Source organism: Callithrix jacchus, chromosome 9 (assembly GCF_049354715.1).
Source record: "Callithrix jacchus isolate 240 chromosome 9, calJac240_pri, whole genome shotgun sequence".
Classification (NCBI taxonomy): Eukaryota; Metazoa; Chordata; class Mammalia; order Primates; family Cebidae; genus Callithrix; species Callithrix jacchus.
Genome location: NC_133510.1, coordinates 95,030,752 through 95,052,932, shown reverse-complemented (window position 1 = coordinate 95,052,932; position 22,181 = coordinate 95,030,752). Strand labels below are relative to the sequence as shown.

The following is a 22,181-nucleotide window of genomic DNA, read 5'->3' as shown; positions in this document are numbered from 1 at the left end:
AAAAACACTTCATTTCAAAGCAGTGAATCATTATGCTTTCAAGCTCATATTATCAAAACTTTTAGGTTTCACCTTTAAATTTTGAAATTCACAGAATATACCAACCTAAATTTTCCTGAGCAAAAAATTAACTCTAGATGTGTATTGGAAGCTTTTTGAGGTTTTGTGGATTATACATTGTTGTAACTGAGACATTAAGCTCACTTGTTTAGATTTCATTAATACACAGCAGCTGACACTTTCTATAGACTTAGTTTTGTTCAGACCTTAATTGACCAAAGGAGACAATTTGAACAACAGTAATGTCTAGAGCTGCCGAACAGGACTGGGCTAGCATAAGATACAGAGTGTGACATAGCTGAGAAACCCCTGCTGTCTTAAAGCACAACTGGAGAATCTCCAAATCCTGAATTTTAATTATCAAAATTACTAGTTTGCATAGACAGAAATATCCTATGTTAAAGATGGAGTAAAAATAAATCTAAAAAGCATAAGCATATGAAAGCTTGATGAACAAGCTATTATTCAAAAGTTTTATTACCCTAGGAGGAATGGAGATGGTATTAAAATAAAAGAGCATGTTAAATAAAATAACAGTTAATTATACTTCTCTGTGGCTTTATTTCATAAATAACTGCATTCAACTTTAAAATAACAGCAGTGTGCTCCTTTATATCATACTAATAGACAACATTTGAGGGGATAAAAGTATTTTTGAATTCTTCATTCGTTAGCATGTGAACATTCTTAGTCAATTGAAAGCTTTTAGTATAGTGACTTTTCAGTTTCTCTGTCACATTCAATCACCTATCCATATCAGTTCAACAGCTGTAAATATATTTGTTTTGCTACTATATAACCAGATCCTCAGGCATAAATGTTACTACTGACAAATTATTAAATAATATAAATACACATTTTTAGGATTTAAATATTTTGTGGCTACATAAAAGACAGTATTTTATTATGTACTACAAAGCATAACAAATATGCAATAAATGATTTTAATATCTCTTAATTTCAGAAAGAAGCCCTTAAACTCTTTCTTAAAATTTTTCATTATTATTTCCTTAGATTTAAATGATAAATATGAATGTAAAGTTTTACAACTTTATTTCAGAAGCCAGAGCCTTTGCTCACTTATAAATTTTGTTTTCCTGTATAGACACAACTTTGGAAAACTGTCCCAAAGAACTGCCATTTAACAATTAGAAACTTTGACTCATTTTAAATCTATAGCAACAGTACTTGATTGACGATTTTTACTACTATTCTTTACTGCTAATAGAAAAATACAGAGAAATGAAACAGAATGATACACATACACATATGTAGTTTTAAAAACACATTTAAAATTGTGGTCTTATAATAGCAGTTACTTTCCTTTTTCTAAAGCAAAGCTGAATTTACCTGCCATTCATTTTCTGCTGCAAATTAGTTTGTCAGGTACACGTTAGCAAGCTCTTTTCTTCAATTCATTTTGCTAACTCCATAGTCCTTTAAATAATGATAAATATTGCTGAATAAAAGCTTACCAGATAGTAATCGTCTTTGACCCTTATACTATTTCCTCTGCAAGACACATCTACCTTTAATTTAAAAGAGAAGGTAAAACAGAAGAAGATCTTACCAGAGATAGAGAAAACAATTCGTTCAGCTAATCCAACAGTGCTCTGTGCAGCCTGGCAGCATGAGTGATCCTTGGGCCTCACACAAAAGCAAGATAATTGGCTCTCAATGAAGAGATGTAAACATCCATCATAATGGCACTGTGCTGAAACTGAACGCTACCTCAGCTGTTCTATATACTCCGACTGGAAGATGATGTCACAAACATCAACTGGGTGTACTCTCATTGGCTTCTGTTACCTGGAATCATATCTTAACCCTAAACTGTCAGCTGCAAATTGAAAAGCTCATTTCTGACTATAATTTCTGCTTTAAAAGGAGAGTGAAAGTAATGTTGAACTCCTGAAAGATCACAAACTGAAAATACTGCCCTCTAAATATGCTAAGACTGATTTACCTAATTAATTAATCAAATTAGTGAAAATTTTATTTTCTGAATGTGTTTATTAAGTAACAGTGTTTATAAAAGGTATTTGAAAAAATGGATATTAAAGAACAAGATGTATATAATCACAACATCTGGAATTTTAAATTTGGTAATTACTTTGCATTGATTTTACAGTACTAGCCCCTGGGATTTAAAAAAAGTCAAGATGAGAAAAATTATAATGTAAACAATTGTACAGTGAAGCTTTTAATCAATTTTTTCAGAGCAGCCATTTGTGTTTTTAAATCTAATAAAAACACAAAAATGGGAATGCATTTTATTCTCTGAGTGTTAAACACTGTCTCCAAAGTTTTGTGTAATAAACCTTAAAGAATGAGATATTAAAAGCACATCATTAAAATAATAATGTTAAATATTGGTTTTTACAAAGAGTAATTTATAAGTCACTGGAACTTCAGACAGTCCCATTTCAGTAATTGAAAACTACTCTATGATATAGTGCTCTTCTCTTTGAGCACACATGGGGAATAATTATCCATCTCTTTACCTTCTATCATGTCAAAAGCCCCAGATTTCTCCCCAGGCTTAAATCCAGTGGGAGAGGAGGATAATGGGCTAAGCTGGTTGCAGCAGCTTTGCTGCCAGAGGGACAAAACTACAATCACCTTGAAATATGCCCAAGCTTTCCCTAGCAAAAGGAGCTGTCAACCGCATAACTGTGAGATCCAAGAATTACCAGAGCTATTCAATGACCAGTTCCTTCTAAATCTAGCCCAGCCATATCCTAGGGCAAGCCCTTTGAAAGCTGTACAGCTCAGCATGCAAACAGTGCAAGCACCTAAAGAAAGAACAGGAAAATTCACTTCAACCACCCCAAATTTAGGGAAAGAAAAGTCATCAAGAGTGCACTTGTATGCCTTTATGTTATTTCATTTCTTTCTGAATAATGGATTCAGGGCAAATACTTGTTATACTCCCTCTGCATTTCCAATGACAGAAAATTACTTTTACTCAATGGCCTCAATGAGTGCTCAAAAAGTTGATAATATATGAAAAGACACTTTCATATGTTCATATTTCCTCCCAAGTTCTGACTTATGATAGTCAGTTTATTTGATTGCTCTGAGTAGAGAGTTAGTATGTGACATAGGAGCAAGAATTCTAGACTAGGGTTGAAATGATTCAGCCTCCAGTTCTGGCTCCACCACTTACTATCTGTAAAAACTCTGGTAACTTAACATCTTTTATGTATAGACTGAGAATGGTAGTGCTACATACAGCAAAATAATAATAAAAATAATAAAGATATAGAGATGAGACAATGTATAGAAGCTTGTTATAAAAAATAAAAATGTATTACATAAATATAAGATACAATTAATATTGTTGTTATAAAACAATCAAATGTGTTCATTTCAAAAACACTTGGAAGATTCAAAATGTAGAGTTACTTTAGTGTTCTCAAAATAATTATATAAATATTATCTTAAACTCTTAAAATTTCAATTTGAAAATAATGTTTCAAATTAGCTTGATTTATATCACTGACTGACTCAATAGTCTCTCTCTTTTTTTAAGTTGTTATCCCTCCCAGAATAATTTAGAGTTTAATGATTAGTCAAGTGCAAGATATTAAACTCAAGAAGACTATTTGTCAAAATGTACTTCGGGCCAACATGAAAGACACTGTTCATTTAATTCTGCCTAAAAGCATGGCAGTTTAGATGAAAATGTGTATCAAAAAATTCATTGCCATGCAAAGTGACATAAAATTGAATTACAGTCAGAGAGATGAATTTGGACAATGAGAATATTAGCTGTATTTTTTGTACACAAATGATAAAACTAAGATATTAAAATTGCTAAGAGGATATGGTGAGCAGAAAAAAATTATTTCTACAATAAAATATAATCCTATATTGCATGCATAATATAAAATTTTAATGGTATAAATATTTAATGACAAAGATAGAAAGCTAGCAAATTAGATTATATCCTGTTACATGTAGAAAACATGCTGAGATATAGATATACACATTGAGTTAATTTTTAAAAATAAGGGTATTTTTGGTGATTTAATGCACACAAATCATAACCTCTCTTATTTGTTTTGCATTTGTTTGGGTGAGAGAATATCACATATAATGTGCCTAGAGAAACAGAACAATATAAAGATTGAGAAACTTAAATACTCCTAGTGTTCAGAAGGCACTTTAGTTTGTTTGGTTTGTTTATTTATTTATCTGTCAATTCACACAGATATCAATGTATAGGCATTTTGTATCAATTACCTACATCCTACACAAAATTTGTTTATAAGTGAGTATGGTACTTAGTAAAGAATGCTGTTTTTTATTATTAAAATATGTCAATGAGATTTTTTAAGAATGTAGATTTCAATGCTTAAATATTACACAAGATGGGGCACACTTATTACATATGAAAATAACTTCATATCTAAAATTTGAATTGTTTAAAAATTATAAAATTATTGGCTTACACTTTAATTCCTAGGAAAATTGAAAGGAAAGAAAGATAATGTACTAGAAATACTTCATATTAATGTTGGCCTATAATAATGAATGAGTCTTAAGTTTCAAATTTTGTTGTAAATCATTAGGACAGAATTTACATTTTAGTTTTAAATAATTACATCTATACATGGAGGAATGTTTCGGATAAATATAGAATATAACGGGTCATATATGCATATCGGTCTTATTACTCCAAATTGGTATTTTATATATAAGTACAGAAACAAATACATATTCCCTTACAGTGGGGAGAAATCATTGGAAAGTCATAATTAGTGGAATTTATAAAATGTTTTTGCAGTTCTTTAGTGGTGTTTCTTTTGTAAGAGCAGAGATACTGAACGTCAAGAACTTTCAGTAATTTATTTGCAGAATGTCCTTTGGAAAAAAGCCTGATGATACTTGAACATCAGTCTGCACATGTATCTAGGTTACAGTCAAAAATAAGACAGTGTGTATGTGATGTGAACATTGATGATAAGACGTATAAATATTTTCTACTATCCTAAAATGATATTAAGAAATACAATCTGATTACAAGATTTAAAAAAAATTCTAAATGTAAACATGTTAAAACATTAAGAAATTGCAAGAGAAATGAAAGAATGGTGTGACTTCTTGAATATTCTATTTAATATATACATGCAGAGGAGTAAAATGCTGCATATAGCTCTAATTTCATAAAAGGATAATAACAAACACTGCATTTGAGAGTGAATTTACCAACACTGTCTCATTATTTATTACATTCCTCCAACTAAAATGACCAGCTGGCATTTGTGAGTTCAGAGAACATTAAATATTTTAACTTTAATAGTGTCTAAAAGCTTAATATGAGGTTGCAAAACACTCTATAGACATTCATTTAGGCTTAATTCTCAATAAATGTATATTAGTGAATGTTTTCTAATAAGAAGAACATGGAATCAATACAATATTTTTGACAAATCAAGTTGAAGATGTTTTGTAGTTTAAGCCAAGTACATCTCAATTTTATTGTGGTACTTACATACTATATATTTCCCAGGAGCTGAAATCATTGCAATATTTAATTGCCTGACAAGTATTTCTGTTACATCAATTTTGTGGTTAAACTAATTATTTACATTATCAAAACAAATCAGCACTAGAGGCTAATTAAACTGGAGAAACCATCCTCCAATGTTTCCCAACCAACATATTAATAAGGTTTAGTTTATTACTAACTTCGGAAAGAATGAACGTGTCCTTCAAGTGATAATTTGATAGGCAGGACTTAAGAATTTAAAAAACTTTAAAACTGTTGTGAACATTACTATCTCCTCTTGAGCAGTTAGGTATATGTAGCATTTACTATCTCTTGCAAAATTGACTGGCCCATTACCTAGTTATCTACAAGATGGCAGCTCTATTTATGTGGCCACCAACACTTAATACATTAGTTTATCCTTTTTTATTTAAGAAAATATAATATATAAAGTGTATAAGTAACATGTATATGAATGATCATAATTAGGTAATTTCCATAATTAGGTAAAGTATATAAGTAACTTATGTATATGAATGATCATAAGTAGGTAATTTTTCAGTTTTAGGAGAATAAGCCATGAAAGACAGATATTGTTAAAACCTATTGAAAAACAGAAGCTATTGAAAAGGCAGAACTTTAAAATATTGTATTTTTGCTAACACAAATTCCGATGTTTCATCTCAAATTTATTTCAGAGGTTAGTCTATTCATAATAAGTAGTTTTTATTTTGTTTCCACAAAGTCTTATGTTGCTTTTAAAAAACGCAAAGTTAGTCTTCAAAATAACTGTGACTATGTAGCAATGATAACTCACTGTTACAATAAGAGAGATTTAGGAATTGCATTTTCCATCTACTAAGTCCTAGGTATAACTAAAACTCATAAGAATATCTATTTATTGATCTCACTTGAATTCCTTTTCTATACTTAGTCATCTGCACTGTCATTTTTTTTCTCTACGTCTACCTTAAATCTATTGTGTGGCAGCTTCAGTATATTACATTTATTTCTGTTTTCTATGCAGATAAAAATTTTGAAAATGCTTAGAATTATTAGGCCATATCACCTTTCTTTTCTGAGAATGGATAGCTCCAAGATGTTTAACTATGTTTATACGTCGGTAAATTTTACTCTGGAGTAAGAGAAAATGATTTAGTAAGGATGAAGAAAAGTCTTACTGCTTCTTTGTTAAAGAAATACAATTTCTTAGACATGAAAATAAGAAGCAATTGCTATTTTAGTGATTCAGCATCTTGTTTTTAAATGCAAAGTGAAAACATTAACTTATTAAAGATACCCCAATTTAACATAAACTTAAGCTTATTAGACTAAGTTTTCTTTGAATGCCATGGTTAATCTTTGTAAAAAACCTAGAGATCAATGAGTAGAAGGATTTGCTTTTTACCATGTTCTCTGAGCAATGGTATCTTGTGTATTCATACTGCTCCTTAACTAAAGACACTTTACTTGCTTTCTTATAAATATGTTTTGCTTTGTTCCTAACATAAAATCTTAAAACTTCACTTGGCATTTTTTTCATTATTTCAATTTCCTTGCCTTTTATCTCATGTAACCCAAATTATATAAAATCAAGAATGACTCCTTTCCTCTTAATGAGTTTGGAACAACGCGAGTCTCATAGAAACTTAAAACTGAATTCAGATCTTGATGGGGAGCATGTGAACACAACTACTTTGTATTATACCAGAAATGGGGGTTATTCATACCAAATCTGCTGTGCACAAAACATTTCTTCAGACATATTAATGTTTACACATAAAACACAGTGAGAAACCAATTGAAATACTAATGATTCTGTGTTATTTCACCTTATTATAACTTTGTAGTACATTCAAAAATTAGTCAGAAATCAGTTACAGACATCCTAAGAATTCTAAGAGTTGTTTTCAATGTTTAGTGCTATACATGTAACATGGAGCGTAAGTTTATTTCTCCTTACATTTGAGGATATTGCAATATACTTGTTTTAAGATCAATTGTTTCATTTTTGTTTCATGATGATCTGTCAAGAGCAGTTGCTGTTCAATTCATTTAAATCTTACATTATTCCAGCCTATTTTCAGGACTTCCTTGTTTTTAGCAATATAGGGCTAGAATAACTTTCTGTAAACGTGTTATTTTGTCAAACTTCATTAAATAACCCTCCTTTAAATTTGTGTACTTTACTGCTAGTTTTGCTATTAGCTGATATTAGGTAATGCATCTTCCACTACACTTTACCTGGAACAATTCAGTAACAGTGTACTCCTACAACCATAGGTCACCAAAATAGAAAATGTCTGGGTGCTCCTTTAGCCATTTTTTAAGTGGTTAAATTACAGCCACCCTTTCTGAACATTGTAGCCAGGCAACAGAAATTAATGATCTTAGACCAGATCTTGATTGACTGTTGTCCAGGAACACATTACTCACCTTAATCTGTGAATTCAGCAAAGGTAAATGATTACTCTAATGGCTATGGGAACTTTATGAATTGCCAAGACAAATAACAAATAAGTATGACTGAAGCCTTGTGAAATAGCTGGCATATTTATCTTTCATCTATGTCACTACATGTTTGAAAGTGTAGACCTGGAAAATACACTAGCTCTTTCCAGGTTATATCACTAAGTAGACATTGTAAGAATGCAAGAGATAACAAGAAATTGTTTTCTTCTGCCAGAGGCGATCTGCAATTTCTATATCTTTTTTGCAATGCAACTAATAGAGGGTCAAAACTACTTATAGGCTAGAAGGAAGATATTGCTATCTCTTCACTACTCTGCATTCAAAATCAATTAATAAAATGCTGGTAATAAACAAATGACTATTCATACATCATACTTTTTTTTTTAAATTTTTTATTGGATTTTAGGTTTTGGGGTACATGAGCAGAGCATGTAAGACATCATACTTTTTAAAACTATAGACCTTACTGGAATACACAGTCTGACCTATAGGTACTTTGTAACCGTCAGGTGGCTGGCCAGGTCCCCAAATGTTCCCCAAATTCCATATCTCAGAATGAGCCAACTGTGGCTCTTGGGACTTTCTGATTTAGTGTGTGGAAGTGGGCTTAGAGTTCATCCTCTTTGTGAAAGGAGCTACCCACCTCACCAGGCCTGCTAAATTCTTCTCATGCTCAAACAACTTATTCCTTCCTAAATACTGTCCCTAATATAGAGCTGTCTTTCATGGATTTTAAATTACTCTATTTAAAACCTATCTCATCGTCTGTTTAGTCTTGCTCTGTATAAACACTGCTAAGGTTTGTTACATACAAGATATGCCTACAGACCTTAAAACTAAAACCATAGTATTGGCCACAAAATATTCCTTCTTGAGATTCCTTCTTGAGGTCCTCTGTCACAGGATCTTTGGCGTGTTACTTTAATAGCCAGAAACCTCTGTGGCTGGTTATGCTTTCTGCCTGAGTATTGCTTGTGCCTGCTAGATTCATTCTGCCCACTCAGCCTGGCAGGCTGCACTCAGCTCACACGAACAGTCTGAATCTCACACCTGCCAAGGGCGAGCCAGGTGCAAAGTGGCAAGGGGTATGTGAGTAAGTGATGCGGGGCCTGCCCACTGCATATAGCCAGGCACACCAGTTGCTGCAGCAGAGTGGGTGGCTCTACACATCAACCTGGGTGCCAGTTCCATGCAAGGCTGTGGCTAGACCAGATGTACTCACTGCATGTAGCTTCTGCTATAGGTACCCACATCTGGATGTGGAGAACATGGTGGTACCCAGAAGCCTGGAAATGCTAGGAACCACAGAGCCCCAAAGGGGGTATCACAGCCCTGACTCAGAGAGCCCTCAGGTCTGAACTCCCAGAAGGGCTGCAGCTCTTCTCTCCTCATCATCTGCAATGTGGTGAGTGGGAGGGTGTATTTCAGTCCTGTTTGTGTCACAGCTTTTTCAGTCCTATCATTTGGTAGGTCCCAAGTTCTTGTCCTGTGTCCAAGAAGAATGAAATAGGAGGACAGCTGGAGAGTGAGCAAGGCAGAGAGGAGTTTCACTGAATAACAGAACAGTGGGTAACTCCTTTCTGCAGGCAGATCATTCAGTGAGTTGAGGAGACCTGAAATGTGTACCTCCTTCCCGCAGCTGGTAGTCCCCACATCTGTCTGTGTCTGACTGAGTCTGGTGTTTTTATAAGCTCTGAAAGGAGAAAGTGCATGCTGATTGGTTCATGGGCAGCCATGGGTAGGCCCAGAAAAACCACAAGTTCTGACTCTGGGCTATGACTTACCCTGGAATTGGCAGCCCGCTCCCCAGCTTCTGGCTGGCTCTGTCTTAAAGGTGGGGTTTCACGGGGATCCCACCCCTTTCCTCCCAGGAGCTTGTCTGCTTCCTGATGCAATGAACATTCCATCTGTAGAATCCAGGTTGTTTGTGTGGAGGGGTGCCTAAAGGTCGACGCCAAGCCACCTTAAGCATCCACTGGCATCCCTCCCTGAGCTTGTTGCTGTGCAATGTCTGGAGGGGGCCAAGGCAGCAGGGGGCTGGCATGTCAGTGCCTTGCCAACAATGTGCACACCCATCTGGGTTGCAGCAGCACTGGGGATCAGCCTCAACTTTACTCTGAAATGGGAGCAGTCACCAGGAGTGAGGAGGAGCAGAAACAGACACTTCCCAGCCTATGGGGACAAGGGGGTTTTCCAGGCCCCAAGAGCACAGGGATGTCCTAATTCGGAGCCATGGCTGGGCCTGGGAGCATGGGGCTCCAACCCTGCTAACTCAATAGGGGAAAGAGCTCCCACCTGTTTAGGCTCCACAGAGTGGGCAGCCCCAGCTACGCTTTCCCCACTACAGCCAGTGTGTGTGCCTGCAGTGGCTGCCCCAGATGGGCCACCGCCACAATCACCTCTACAGTGATTCTTTCTGCAATGGAAACAGTCATTTTTCTACTACGTGTAATTACTGGCGTTAATCTATAACTGGAAGGACACATAATTTCAACATTGATGAAACCCATGGAAGCCCTAGCAGAATGGAAGAAAAAGACCGACATTAAGGGACACTGTTCTAAAATTTTAAATTACTGAGGATAAAGAGAATATCCTGCAAGTCTAATGTAAGAAAAAAGAAAAAAAAAGAGTCATAAAAAATTCAGGAGTCAGACTATCACCACGTTGCATGTCAGCAAATGGAGTATCAATGAACATAGTTTTATTACTGTATTGGAAAGGTAGGAGAGAACAAGGACAAAAATATAACATTCAGGATTTTTAAAGATAACTGAGAAATTATACGTATGGTTTCATATGCTTTTCATATATTCAACAGATACTACATAGAATGCTTGAGGTTAAACCTTGATTCTCCATTTGCTGAGAAATGACTTAACCTTTAGGTGAGTAAATAATTTTGCTCTCCTTTTCACCAAAATATAGAAATTCTGTGATATGCAATGTACAAAGCACCTAGCATGTAGTAAATGGTCAATAGATAATGGCTGTAATTTTTATTATATTTACATCTATTTCCATGTAAATCTGTCATGCAACTCAGAGTAATTCACTTAGGAAATGAGAGAAACAGTTTGTCTCTAGTATCAAGATTATTCTAAAACTCAAGTTTATTATTGGATTTCTAAATTATAAATGAATGAATTTAGGTAAAGCAGTTTCAGTATAACAACATCCTTTCCATGGTTTCCATAATTCAGCACCCTGACTGGTAGGTAACATAATAGCCCCATATCATAAACCATACAACATTATATGTGAAAAGTCTTATTTTGTTGAAGGTTCTGAATAAAGCCCAGATTATCTCCTAGAAAAACATTTTTTTTTCTATTTTTTGAACAACATTCTTATAATTATGACACCTGTAATTCATGAAAAAATTTTGTTGAATGTAGTGAGAGGAAACTAACCAATTCCAATGCAGGCATTTTACTATTCATCAGCATTGTTTTACCACATAATTACCAGATAAGTAGGCTTTATTATGTTGGGATACATTAAAATTAAATCTGCCCAAAAAATGAAGCTTGAGTTGAAATATCAAATATTTATATCAAATCCTTATTAATATGTTTGCAGAGAATTAGGTGGTAAGAGAATTTAAAACACAAAGAAAAAAGAGAAACATACACTTGTTAAAAACAAACAACAGCAAAAAAAAACCTTGTTGTCTGCAGCTGGCTCCCAACAACCTTTTATTGTTTCGATCCCTTGCTCCCACTGAGAGTAAGCATGCATCTGCCCCTTAAAGTACTGTCTTAATTCTAAACTAGTTTCTCAGTTTGCCCTGTTCAATAGCTATGTGGTTACTTTGGGCCTTTTAAAATTAGAATTTGATGCAGGCACAGCCATACCCTGATAGCCAGAAATAGCCAGAAGCCTACTACCTTATATTTTAAAATTTATCAAAATTAATATTGAATAATTTCTAATGTGCCAACTTCCTAATAGAGAGAAACCTCCAACTCAAATTATTTTCATATTAAGGTGTGATTATATAGGAAATGAAGCAGAGTTAGTTATTATTTACACTTACTTTCTCTAGAATTGCTCCATTACTAGACTTGAATCAGAACATAGAGTGTAAATCAAAGATTCTTCCTTTCAATTATTGACTCTATACTTTATGCACCATGACAAGGAGCAAGTTATTTTCCTTGTCTGAACAATGTTGCCTAACTTGTGATCTTACTCAAAAGGGTTCATAAAGATATTAAAAAGAGAAATAGATTATATAAATTATTTAGATAGTTATTTAGTACTTACTAATTGGTAATTGCTGAAGGGATGAATTTTTACCATATCAAATTATATTTTTATGTAATGAAAATATCGTTGAAACAGATAAGATATACACCTTTATTTTTCCAATAAAGAGGAAGGTTTGTTCATTAAACAGCATATGTAGCTACTCATAAATATTCAACAGAACCAGAAGGAACAATAGAGCGCATGATAAAGTAAAACTGTCTGATAGAAGCAGCATCTGAAAACATTTGTGAGTCAGTTATAAATACTTGTCTAGCACTATCTTGTACAGAGTAGTAGTAGCTCATTAAACATGTATTGAATTGATTTGACATTTTAAGAACTGGTGAATTTCTGCAGCAGAACATATTTAAAAACCCAAATTGCATCAACATCGTTTCTATTCATTTAACAGACAATAAAGACCTTATATAATGCCAGACATTGCATTAATTGCTATGATTCAAACACAAATATGACTCATACTTTAGTTTCAAGGAATTCTTAGTCAAGGGAGAGCATGAAACATTAAATAAAACATAGCAGACCAATTTTCTTATTGGTCAGTTAACATAAACATAAGTTTACCTAGAAGGTTGAAATGTCAAATATTTCTGTTTCTCACTTGAATTAGTAAAAAAGATCAGCAAGCTATTAGAAGCAATTTCCTGAGAAAAGTAACTTTTAAGATATATAATAATGTCATGACTGATTCAGACCAATATTTTGCAACCTGTGTATCCATAGTACTCTATTGATTTTCAATATTCACAACCAAGACCAAGAGGCATATCAAGGCACTCTAGTACCTTCTGAATCATCTTGAATTGATTAGATGTAATAGAGTTCATGATTAATTGAGAGCATACCAGAAGTGTGTTGTACCTTAGGGTTTCACTCTGCCTTGGAAGGAAGTAAGAATCACTGTGAATGGGAAGTAAAAATCACATTACAGAATGTAAATGAAGGAAACTCTTAACATACCCCCCACCCACCACCACCACATTCATGCTTGTTTGAAATCCTTCCCAAGTTCTTGTTCTTATATAAAGGAAGGCAATCCCTTTAACTCATTTATGCCTGAGGTTGCAATTTTTTTGAATTTTTGTAATCAGACCTTGGCAGTGACCTTGAGCAGTAGGATATAAATAACTCCCACATGCTTATCGCTCCAACATTAGAACACTAGGCATACATTTAATATAGTTTACAATGTCCTATACGATTTGACCACAATCTTTCTAGCCTTACCTTCCATCAGCCTTCTCATCTCACTCTTGTTTTCTCTCTTCTCCATCGCAAATGACAAGTATCAGTCCCATTTCTTCAATAATTTATTTTGCTACAGAGCCTGTTTATATACCCAGAAAGTTGTTTCTACATGCAATGCTTTTTAACCAGTCTTCCTTTCATATTACTCCTTATTCTCACATGCCAAGCCATCTGAGTCTATCAATCACTCATAGTCATGTTGCGTCTTTCAGCCACAGGTTCTTTGCATATGCTTTCTATTCCAAATACATTTCTATGTATGTCATCTTTCTCTTTATCTAGGTGTCTCTACTCATCCCAGATCAGCTATCCCTTTACAAAGAAGTCATTCTTGCCTAACTTATTAAATCAAATCTCTCTTTAGTGACCTTATATCCTGATAGCTCTCTTTTGTTGCATTTATCATTGCAATAGATTTACTTCTGTGACTTTTAAAATGTTTGTATCTTCCACTAGGTTCTTGAAATCAGGCAGAATGTCTTACTCTCTTAGGCTTGTGATTCGTTTTGTAAACTAAATTTATATATAGATATTCTACTATACCACACAAAACATGCATATAAGCTTAAATACTTTGGCATGTAATTGGTATTTATTTTTAATTTTCTAATTTTAAACATCATTTGTATTTTATAACAAAAGTAATTTCTACCTGTGGTCAGAATTAGAGAAAAGATAAGCCATTTAAATATATATTTTATATCACTTACTAAAATGTTTTACTTCTTATTTTTACTTTTAAAATTTTTTATTGACTAAATTTCCATATGGAATATTTTTCAACTTTATTCCTAGGTATAGTAATGTTGAGTGTAAAAACTTTGTTAAAAATAGTTTATGTATTTTCTGTTAAAATAGTGGTTTTTACCCTACTATATATAGGTAAAAACTTTTTTTTTTTAAAGTAACTTAAGGTTACAATATCATAAATTGGTAGATGAAACGAAAGATGAGTGATATGCGTCTAGACTAGAGAGCCAAATAAATATTCTATTTTTTTATTTGCGTAAATTTATGGGATACAAGTGCAGTTTTGTTACATGCATCCATCACATAAAGATCAAGTCAGGGCTTTTAGGGTCTCAATCACCCACATCCTACACATTATACCCATTCAGTAATTTCTCCTTACCCACTCTGTCCCATCCTGTCACCCTTTTGAGTCACTATTGTCTATCATTCCACTCTCTATGTTCATGTCTACACATTTTTAGTGCCCACTTATGATTGAGAATATACAATATTTATCTTTCTGTGTCTGACTTATTTCATTTCAGATAATGTCCTCTAGTTTTGTCCATGTTGCTTAAAAAGTCATAATTTCATATATTTTATGGCTAAATAATACTCTATTGTGTATATATACCAAATTTTCTTTATCCAATCTTCTATTGATGACACTTAGGTTGATTCAATGTCTTTGCTACTGTAAATAGTGCTGCAATAAGCCTGTCATTGCAGATATCTTTTTGAGTCACTGATTTTTTTTTCTTTTTGAAACAAGGAGTTTTGCTCTTGTGGCTCAGGCTGGAGTGCAATGGGGCAATCTCAACTCACTGCAACCTCCACTTCCTGGGTTCAAGCGATTCTCCTGCCTCAATCTCCTGAGTAGATGAGATTACAGGCATGTGCCACTACATTCAGCTAATGTTTTGTATTTTTAGTAGAGATGAAGTTTCTCTATGTTGGTCAGGCTGGTCTTGAACTCCCGACCTCAGGTGATCCACCCACCTCAGCCTCCCAAAGCGCTGAGATTATAGGCATGAGCCACTTCGACCAGCCTGATCTTTTGTATTTTTTATTTTTTTTTTTCTGGGGAGATACCCAGTAGTGCAACTGCTATATGAAGATGTAGTTACATTTTTAGATTTTGAAAACCTCCATACTGTTGTCTAGAAAGCTTGTACAAATTCACATTCCTGCCAACAGTATATGAGAGTTCCCTTTTCTCTGAATTCTCACTAACATCTGGTATTTTTTGTCTTACTAATAATAGCCAATCTGAATGGCACAAGATTATCTCTTTGTGCTTTTAATTTGCATTTTTCAGATGCTTAGTGATGTTGAGCATTTTTTCATATATCTATTGGCCATTTGTATGCCTTCTTTTGATAAGTGTCTATTAATGACTTTTGCCCACTTTTTAACTGGAATATTTGTTGGCAGGGGTTATTGTTGTTAGGTTGTTTGAGTTCATTCTACATTCTGGATATTAGTCCCCTGTCAAATGCATAGTTTGCAAATATTTTCTCCAGTTTAACGGGTTGTCAGCGCCCTCTGTTGCTGTGCAGAAGCTTTTGAGTTTAAGTTTCATTTGTCGGTTTTTGTTGGTTGTACTTTTGAGGTCTTCGTGATAAATTATTTGCCTAGACCAATAACCAAATGAGTTTTTCCTAGGTTTCCATTATTTTTTTAGTTTCAAGTCTTATGTTTATTTCTTTGACACATTTTTTAGTTTATTTTTGTATATGGTGAGAGATAGGGGATAGGGGCCCTGTTTTTTGTTTGTTTGTTGTTTTTTGTTGCCCAGGCTGGAGTGCAGTGGTGCAATCTCATCTCACCACAACCTCTGCCTCTAAGGTTCAAGTGATTCTCTTGCTTCAGCCTCCCTAGTAGCTGGCATTACAGGCATGCACCAACACGACTGGCTAATTTTTGTATTTTTAGCAGAGAAGGGGTTTTGCCATGTTGGTCAGGCTGGTCTCAAACTCTTGACCTCAGGTGATCCGCCGACCCCATCCTCCCAAACTGCTGGGATTACAGGCGTGAGCCTCCGTGCCCGTTCCAGAGGCCCTGTTTTGATTGCATCAGAGGCCTGTCTGGAGCTTCCACTGCGAACACTGCAGCAGGGGAGTAAGGGCTGGGGATGCGCACTCCGTTGAAGCAAGGGAAGCAAAAAAACAGGCGGACGCCCCGCCCCTTCCAAGTTGGCTGGGCTGGAGCCTCCAGCTTCCCAGGTGAAGCTGTAGCCACACAGCTGTGGGTGCAGACCTGGGCATTTCTGTGCTCTTGGGGTCCAGAACAGGCAGGATATCCGCCCTCTGGGGTGCAGCTGCAGCCGCCCAAGCCATGGCTACAGACCCAGGCATCTCTGCATTCTCCGAGGCCCGGGAAGCACCCCCCTGCCCCAGCAGGGCTCAGAAATGCCTGCTCACACTGCCTAGCTTCTGCTGGTATTCTCTCCGATTTCAGAGCAAAGCTGAGGCCGAGCTCAGGTGCTGTCACAAACCCAGCACTTGAGCTCGGCCTCAGCTTTGCTCTGAAATGGGAGAGAACACCAGGTGTCAGGCGCTGTCCGCACGCTCGGGGCAGTGCGGACACATCAGGCCCCTGCCGCCTCAGCCCCCTCTGGATTTTGAGCACTGACAAGCACGAGCTGTGACATCCTCTCTGGGGCTCTGCGATTCCTGGACTCTCAAATCTCCTGAGCGTCACTGCATTCCCTGGTGCCAGCAGTGGAAGCTGCTTGCAGTAAGCCTGGGCTAGCCGCAGTCTCGCAAGGAGCCTGCACCCGTGCGGGCACCTGGAGCTGCCAGCCCCCGTCCCGCAGCCTGCATGGCTGGCTGTGCGCAGTGGCCAGACCCCACTTCGCTCCCTCACACATCCCTCACTGCTCCAAGCTTGGCCCACCGTTGTCAGGTGTGACATCCAGGCCAGTAGGGCGAGCCAAGCACAGCCTGCTAGGCCAAATAGGAAGAACGAGCCCAGCAGGCCGGAGCAAAACTCAGGCAAAGGCGTCACCAGCCATGGAGGTTCCCAGATGGTAAAGCTATACTCCAAGTATCCTGTGACGGTTTCATTCTTCCGCATGTGGCCAATTTTCCCAGCATTGTTTATTGAAAAGGGTGTCCTTTCCCCAATGTGTATTCTTGTTTGCTTTGTCAAATTATCAGTTGGCTATAAGTATGTGGCTTTATTTCTGGGTTCTCTATTCTGTTCCATTTATTTATGTGCCTATTCTTTAAACCAGTACCATGTTGTTCTGGTTACCACAGCCTTGTAATAAAATTTGAAGTCAGACAATGTGATGCCTCCAGGTTTTTTCCTTTTGCTTAGGATCGCTTTGACCAATCAGGCTCTTTTTGGTCGCATATCCATTTTAGGTTTGCTTTACTTAATTCTGTGAAAAATAATATTGATTTCATTGAATATGCAGATTCAATGAAAGTATGGTCATTTAAATAATATTTATGTTTCCAATCCATGAGCATGGGATATTTTTTATTTGTGTCATCTACAATTTCTATCATCAGTGTTTCATCGAAGTAAAAATCTTTTACTTCTTTGGTTAAATATATTCTTAGGTATTTATGTTTATTTGTATAGCTATTGTAAATGAGATTGCCTTCTTCATTTGGTTCTCATAATTGGTGTTGGGATACAGAAACACTACTGATTTTTGTATGCTTTTTTGTACCTTCGAGTTTACTGATATCATTTATCAAATCTAAGAGCTCTTTGTAGAATTTTTAGGTTTTTCTACCTATACGGTTATAGCATAAACAAACAAGGGATAACTTGACTTGCTCTTTTACAGTTTGTATACCTTTTATTTCTTTCCCTCGCCTGGTTGCTCTGGCTAGGACTTCTAGTGCTATGTTGAATAGGAATGGTGACAGTGGGCATTCTTGTCTTGCTCCAGTTCTCAGGGGAAATGATTTCAACTTTTCCCCATTCAGTATGATATTGGCTATGGGTTTGTCACTTATGACCTTCATTATTTTGAGGTATGTTCCTTCAATGCCTAGTTAGATGAGGGTTTCATCATGAAAAGATGTTAAATTTTACCAAGTGCTTTATTTGTATCTATTGATATAATCATAGGGTTTTTGTCCTTCATTCTGTTTATATGCTGTATCATATTTACTGATCAGCATATGTTTAATCATCTTTGCATCCCTGGTGTAAAGCCCACTTAATTGTGGTGTATTATCTTTTTGATATGCTATTACATTTGGTTTGCTAGAATTTTGTTGAGAATTTTGTGCCTATAAAGGATATTTTTCTGGAGTTTTGTTGTTATTGTGTCCATGTCTGGTTTTGGTATCAGGGTGATACTGGCCTCATAGAATAAGTTAGAAAAACTTCTCTCTTCCTCAATTTTTTTGAACAGTTTCACAAGGATTGTTATTAGTTCTTTCTACTTTTGGTAGAATTTGGCTGTAAATCTATCTGGCCCTGGACCTTTTCTTTGTTGAAAGATTTTTTTAAATTACTGATTCAATCTTGCTGCTTTTCATTGGCCTTTTCAGGTTTCTAAATTTTTTCTTGGTTCAGTCTTGGGAAATTGCATGTTTCCAGGAATTTATCTATTTCCTTTAGGCTTTTTAGTTTGCCAGTATGTAGTTGTTCATAATATTCTCTAATAATCTTTTGTATTTCATATCTCCTTTTTCACTTTTGATGATAGCTTCATATTCTCCTTTCTTTTCTTAGTTTATCATTTTTTCTTCCCAAATAAACTAGTTTTATCTTTTGTATTTTTTTGTCTCTTTTCATTTACTTCTGCTCCTATTTTTGTTATTTCCTTTCTTCTGTAGTTTTGTTTTCCCTTTTCTAGTCCCTTCAAGTGTATTATTAGATTGTTAATTTGTAATCTTTCTATTTTTTAATGTAGACATTAATGCTATAAACCTTTCTCTTAGCACTACTTTGCTATATCTCACAGGTTTTGGTAGGTTGTGTTTCCATGCTGAGGGAATTCATCATCACTGGACTGGGCCTACAAGCAATGTTCAAAGGTGTCTTAAACTTGGAAGTGAAGGGTAGATGTTCACCATCATGAAGACACATGAAAGCATACAGATCACGAGCAAAGTAATTACACAAAGGAAGAAGAGAAAGGAATCAAATGGCAGGCACCACTGCGAAATTCTACCAAGCTACAAAAACAGGGAAAAAGAAACAGATAATTACTAAATTTTAATTAAAATTTTAGATTTATTAAATCTGTATAGTTCAGAGCTGTCTTCCTAATTCACAGCTGTCCTCAAATTGTTTTATATGCATAGATTTTATATGCATAGACTGTAATAAATTAATAAAGAGTGAATAAATAAACCATAAATGGAATGGAACAATATAAAAATATCTAAAGTAATTATAAGATAGTAAGTAGGCCTAGACTGAAAAACCATTGATTAAATGCAGAGCAAAGATGAAGATATTTTTAAAGTAAAAATGTAGACTTCTCTTGGTTTGCGAAGAAATATTAAGATCTTAGAACCAGATTTTCATTTGTAATATAGAATTCATAGAATTATATAGACATATCGATTGCAAACAAGCAATGCAATTCCTGAGTAACTCCAATGTAATATTTTTTTTTACTGAAATATGACAAACATAGTGGCAGTAGGACAGAAATAGGTTTTGGTGGCATTAGAATATATTGAAACTCATAGCGACATCCCCAGATTACTGGGGTGAAGTTGGCTTTGAAATATCAAGGGATCTCATTAGAGAAGATGCTTACAAAGATGGCTGAGTGTGTCAGCCTTGAATTATAAGTTCTTTTAAGCTATAAGGAGAATGCTTTCATTAATCTTACAGACTTACAGAGTTGTACAGTTACTGGTGGCCTTAGAAATTATTGATTTCACCATCTCATTCAGCCTACAAATTTTACAGATGTAAAAAATGAAATTCAGGATTTTTAGTTAACTCACCCAAAGTATTTTAGCTAAAGACGTCCTTAATTGAAAGCCAGACTTTTGGACTCTGACTCTCAGGCCCCCATCTCTTTGTTACATACTTTTCATTGTATTAATATATTCAACTGGCCCAACACAAAAGAGTTACTTACTATGTCAAAATTTTGCTCATGTAGATAAAATTATAGTGTTGGAAATATACATGATACATAAAGGAGTATTTTTTTTCATCTTCTTCACTTCAGTGACTGTATATTGAGATCTTTATTTTTCCCTGTTAAACCTAATATCTACCATATCTTTAGGGACTCCTAGATTTTTGAAAGTTCCATTAAAAACAATAGTTAAGAGAAGATACAACCTTAATATTTTGTTTTACTTTTTTAATTGGTTTATTATCAAAATAGAAAAAGGATATTTACAACATATATATGTATATATATATTCACATACACATGTATTTTTGTGCTTTACCAACAACGAATTCATTTTTATTGTTTATTTTGTTTTTTATCAATAAATATTATTATTCTGAGAGAAAATAAAGTAGCATATTTTTTATTCTTAGCAATTATGCATATACATTTAAAATTAAAAAGTGGGGTTTTTTGCCTTAAAAACAAGTAGAGGAGATACTAGAGCACCCCTCCCAAACACCATCAGCCCACACTCACATACATACACATCTCATTTGCCTTTTGTATATATTCTTTCATACTTACATACATATATATACACATATATAAAAAGAAAAAAACGTGTGTGTGTATATACATTAAATAAAATGTCACAAGGATAGTGAAAACACCACATAGTGTGAGAATTAAAAGTGTGTACATATAAATATACACATACACACACACTTTTCTTTTAATTCTCACACTATGTGGTGTTTTCACTATCCTTGTGACATTTTATTTAATTGTTGTGAGCTCCTCACATGAATTCAGCACATATTTATGAGTTCTTCAGAAAATTGTAGAGCACAAAGTTCTTATAATTATGTCTATTTGGAAATAACCTGCTTAAGTGTTTTATATAATCAAGTCATTTAGAATATCTTTAGCTAGGTCTTACCACATCTTCATATGTGTCTTTATTCTAATACTGAGTTTTGGACTCATTTCTACTTATTTTCAAGAAATATTTTAATAAAATTTATTTATATTTTTTGGTCATTTATATAACTGTAGCTCTAATTCTTAATTCTATTAACATTTCTTGACAATAGTCAAGAAAATTCCAATTTAACTGCAGTCACAAAATGTGATTGTTAGCATATACCAGCCCTGTGCTACTTAGGACAAAAACAGTATTACAGTGTTTACTGAATTATAAAATCTCCAATTCAGTTTTTTGCTATTTTTTCCCTGGTTGCCAGGTGCAGTAGAGATCTCCAGTATTTTTCACTTTCTCCTCATTTTTCTTCTTAGAGGAACTGCCTCGAAAATGGCAATTTTTCTTTGTGCCTAATGACTGTAACTTCATGAAGACTCATCAGCACATAGGTGAGTACTTGAATATTTAAACTATGAGATTACGAGATTTACACTATATTAATGGAGGAAAGACTGCATAAAAGGTCAATACAGTTATTTTGTTGATATTTTTGGTGGTACCCTGGTTCCTCACCTCCCAGAAAATGTTACTTTATTCTTCTTGTGTTTCCATATGAATTGTACTTTTTTATTGTGATAAAATATATATAACATAAAATTTATTATTTTAAACCATTTTAGTTGTACAGCTCAGTGACATTAAGTATATTCATGCTGCTATACAACCATCACCATCATCCTTCTCTAGCACTTTTCACCTTCGGTAGTGAAACTCAGTTTATTTTTGTTTGTTTGTTTAATATTATATATATATATATATATATACACACACACACACACACACACACACACATATATATACACATATATATACACATATATATATATATGTATATATATTTTGAGATGGCATTTCAC

At 34.6% G+C, this 22,181-nt stretch overlaps 1 protein-coding gene across 34 annotated transcripts in view; it reads right to left on the bottom strand.

The window, feature by feature from the left end:
- MGAT4C (MGAT4 family member C) overlaps window positions 1–22,181 on the bottom strand; it is a 934,265-nt gene that overhangs the window by 293,201 nt on the left and 618,883 nt on the right. For 19 of the 34 annotated variants that reach the window (XM_035257229.3, XM_035257235.3, XM_078338085.1 and 16 more), the window contains exon 1: window positions 1,631–1,776. The exons of the other annotated variants lie outside the window; for them this stretch is intronic. The gene's annotated coding sequence lies outside the window, so the exon portion shown is untranslated. Of the gene's footprint in view, window positions 1–1,630; window positions 1,777–22,181 lie in introns of those variants that run through there. 34 annotated transcript variants of the gene reach the window in all.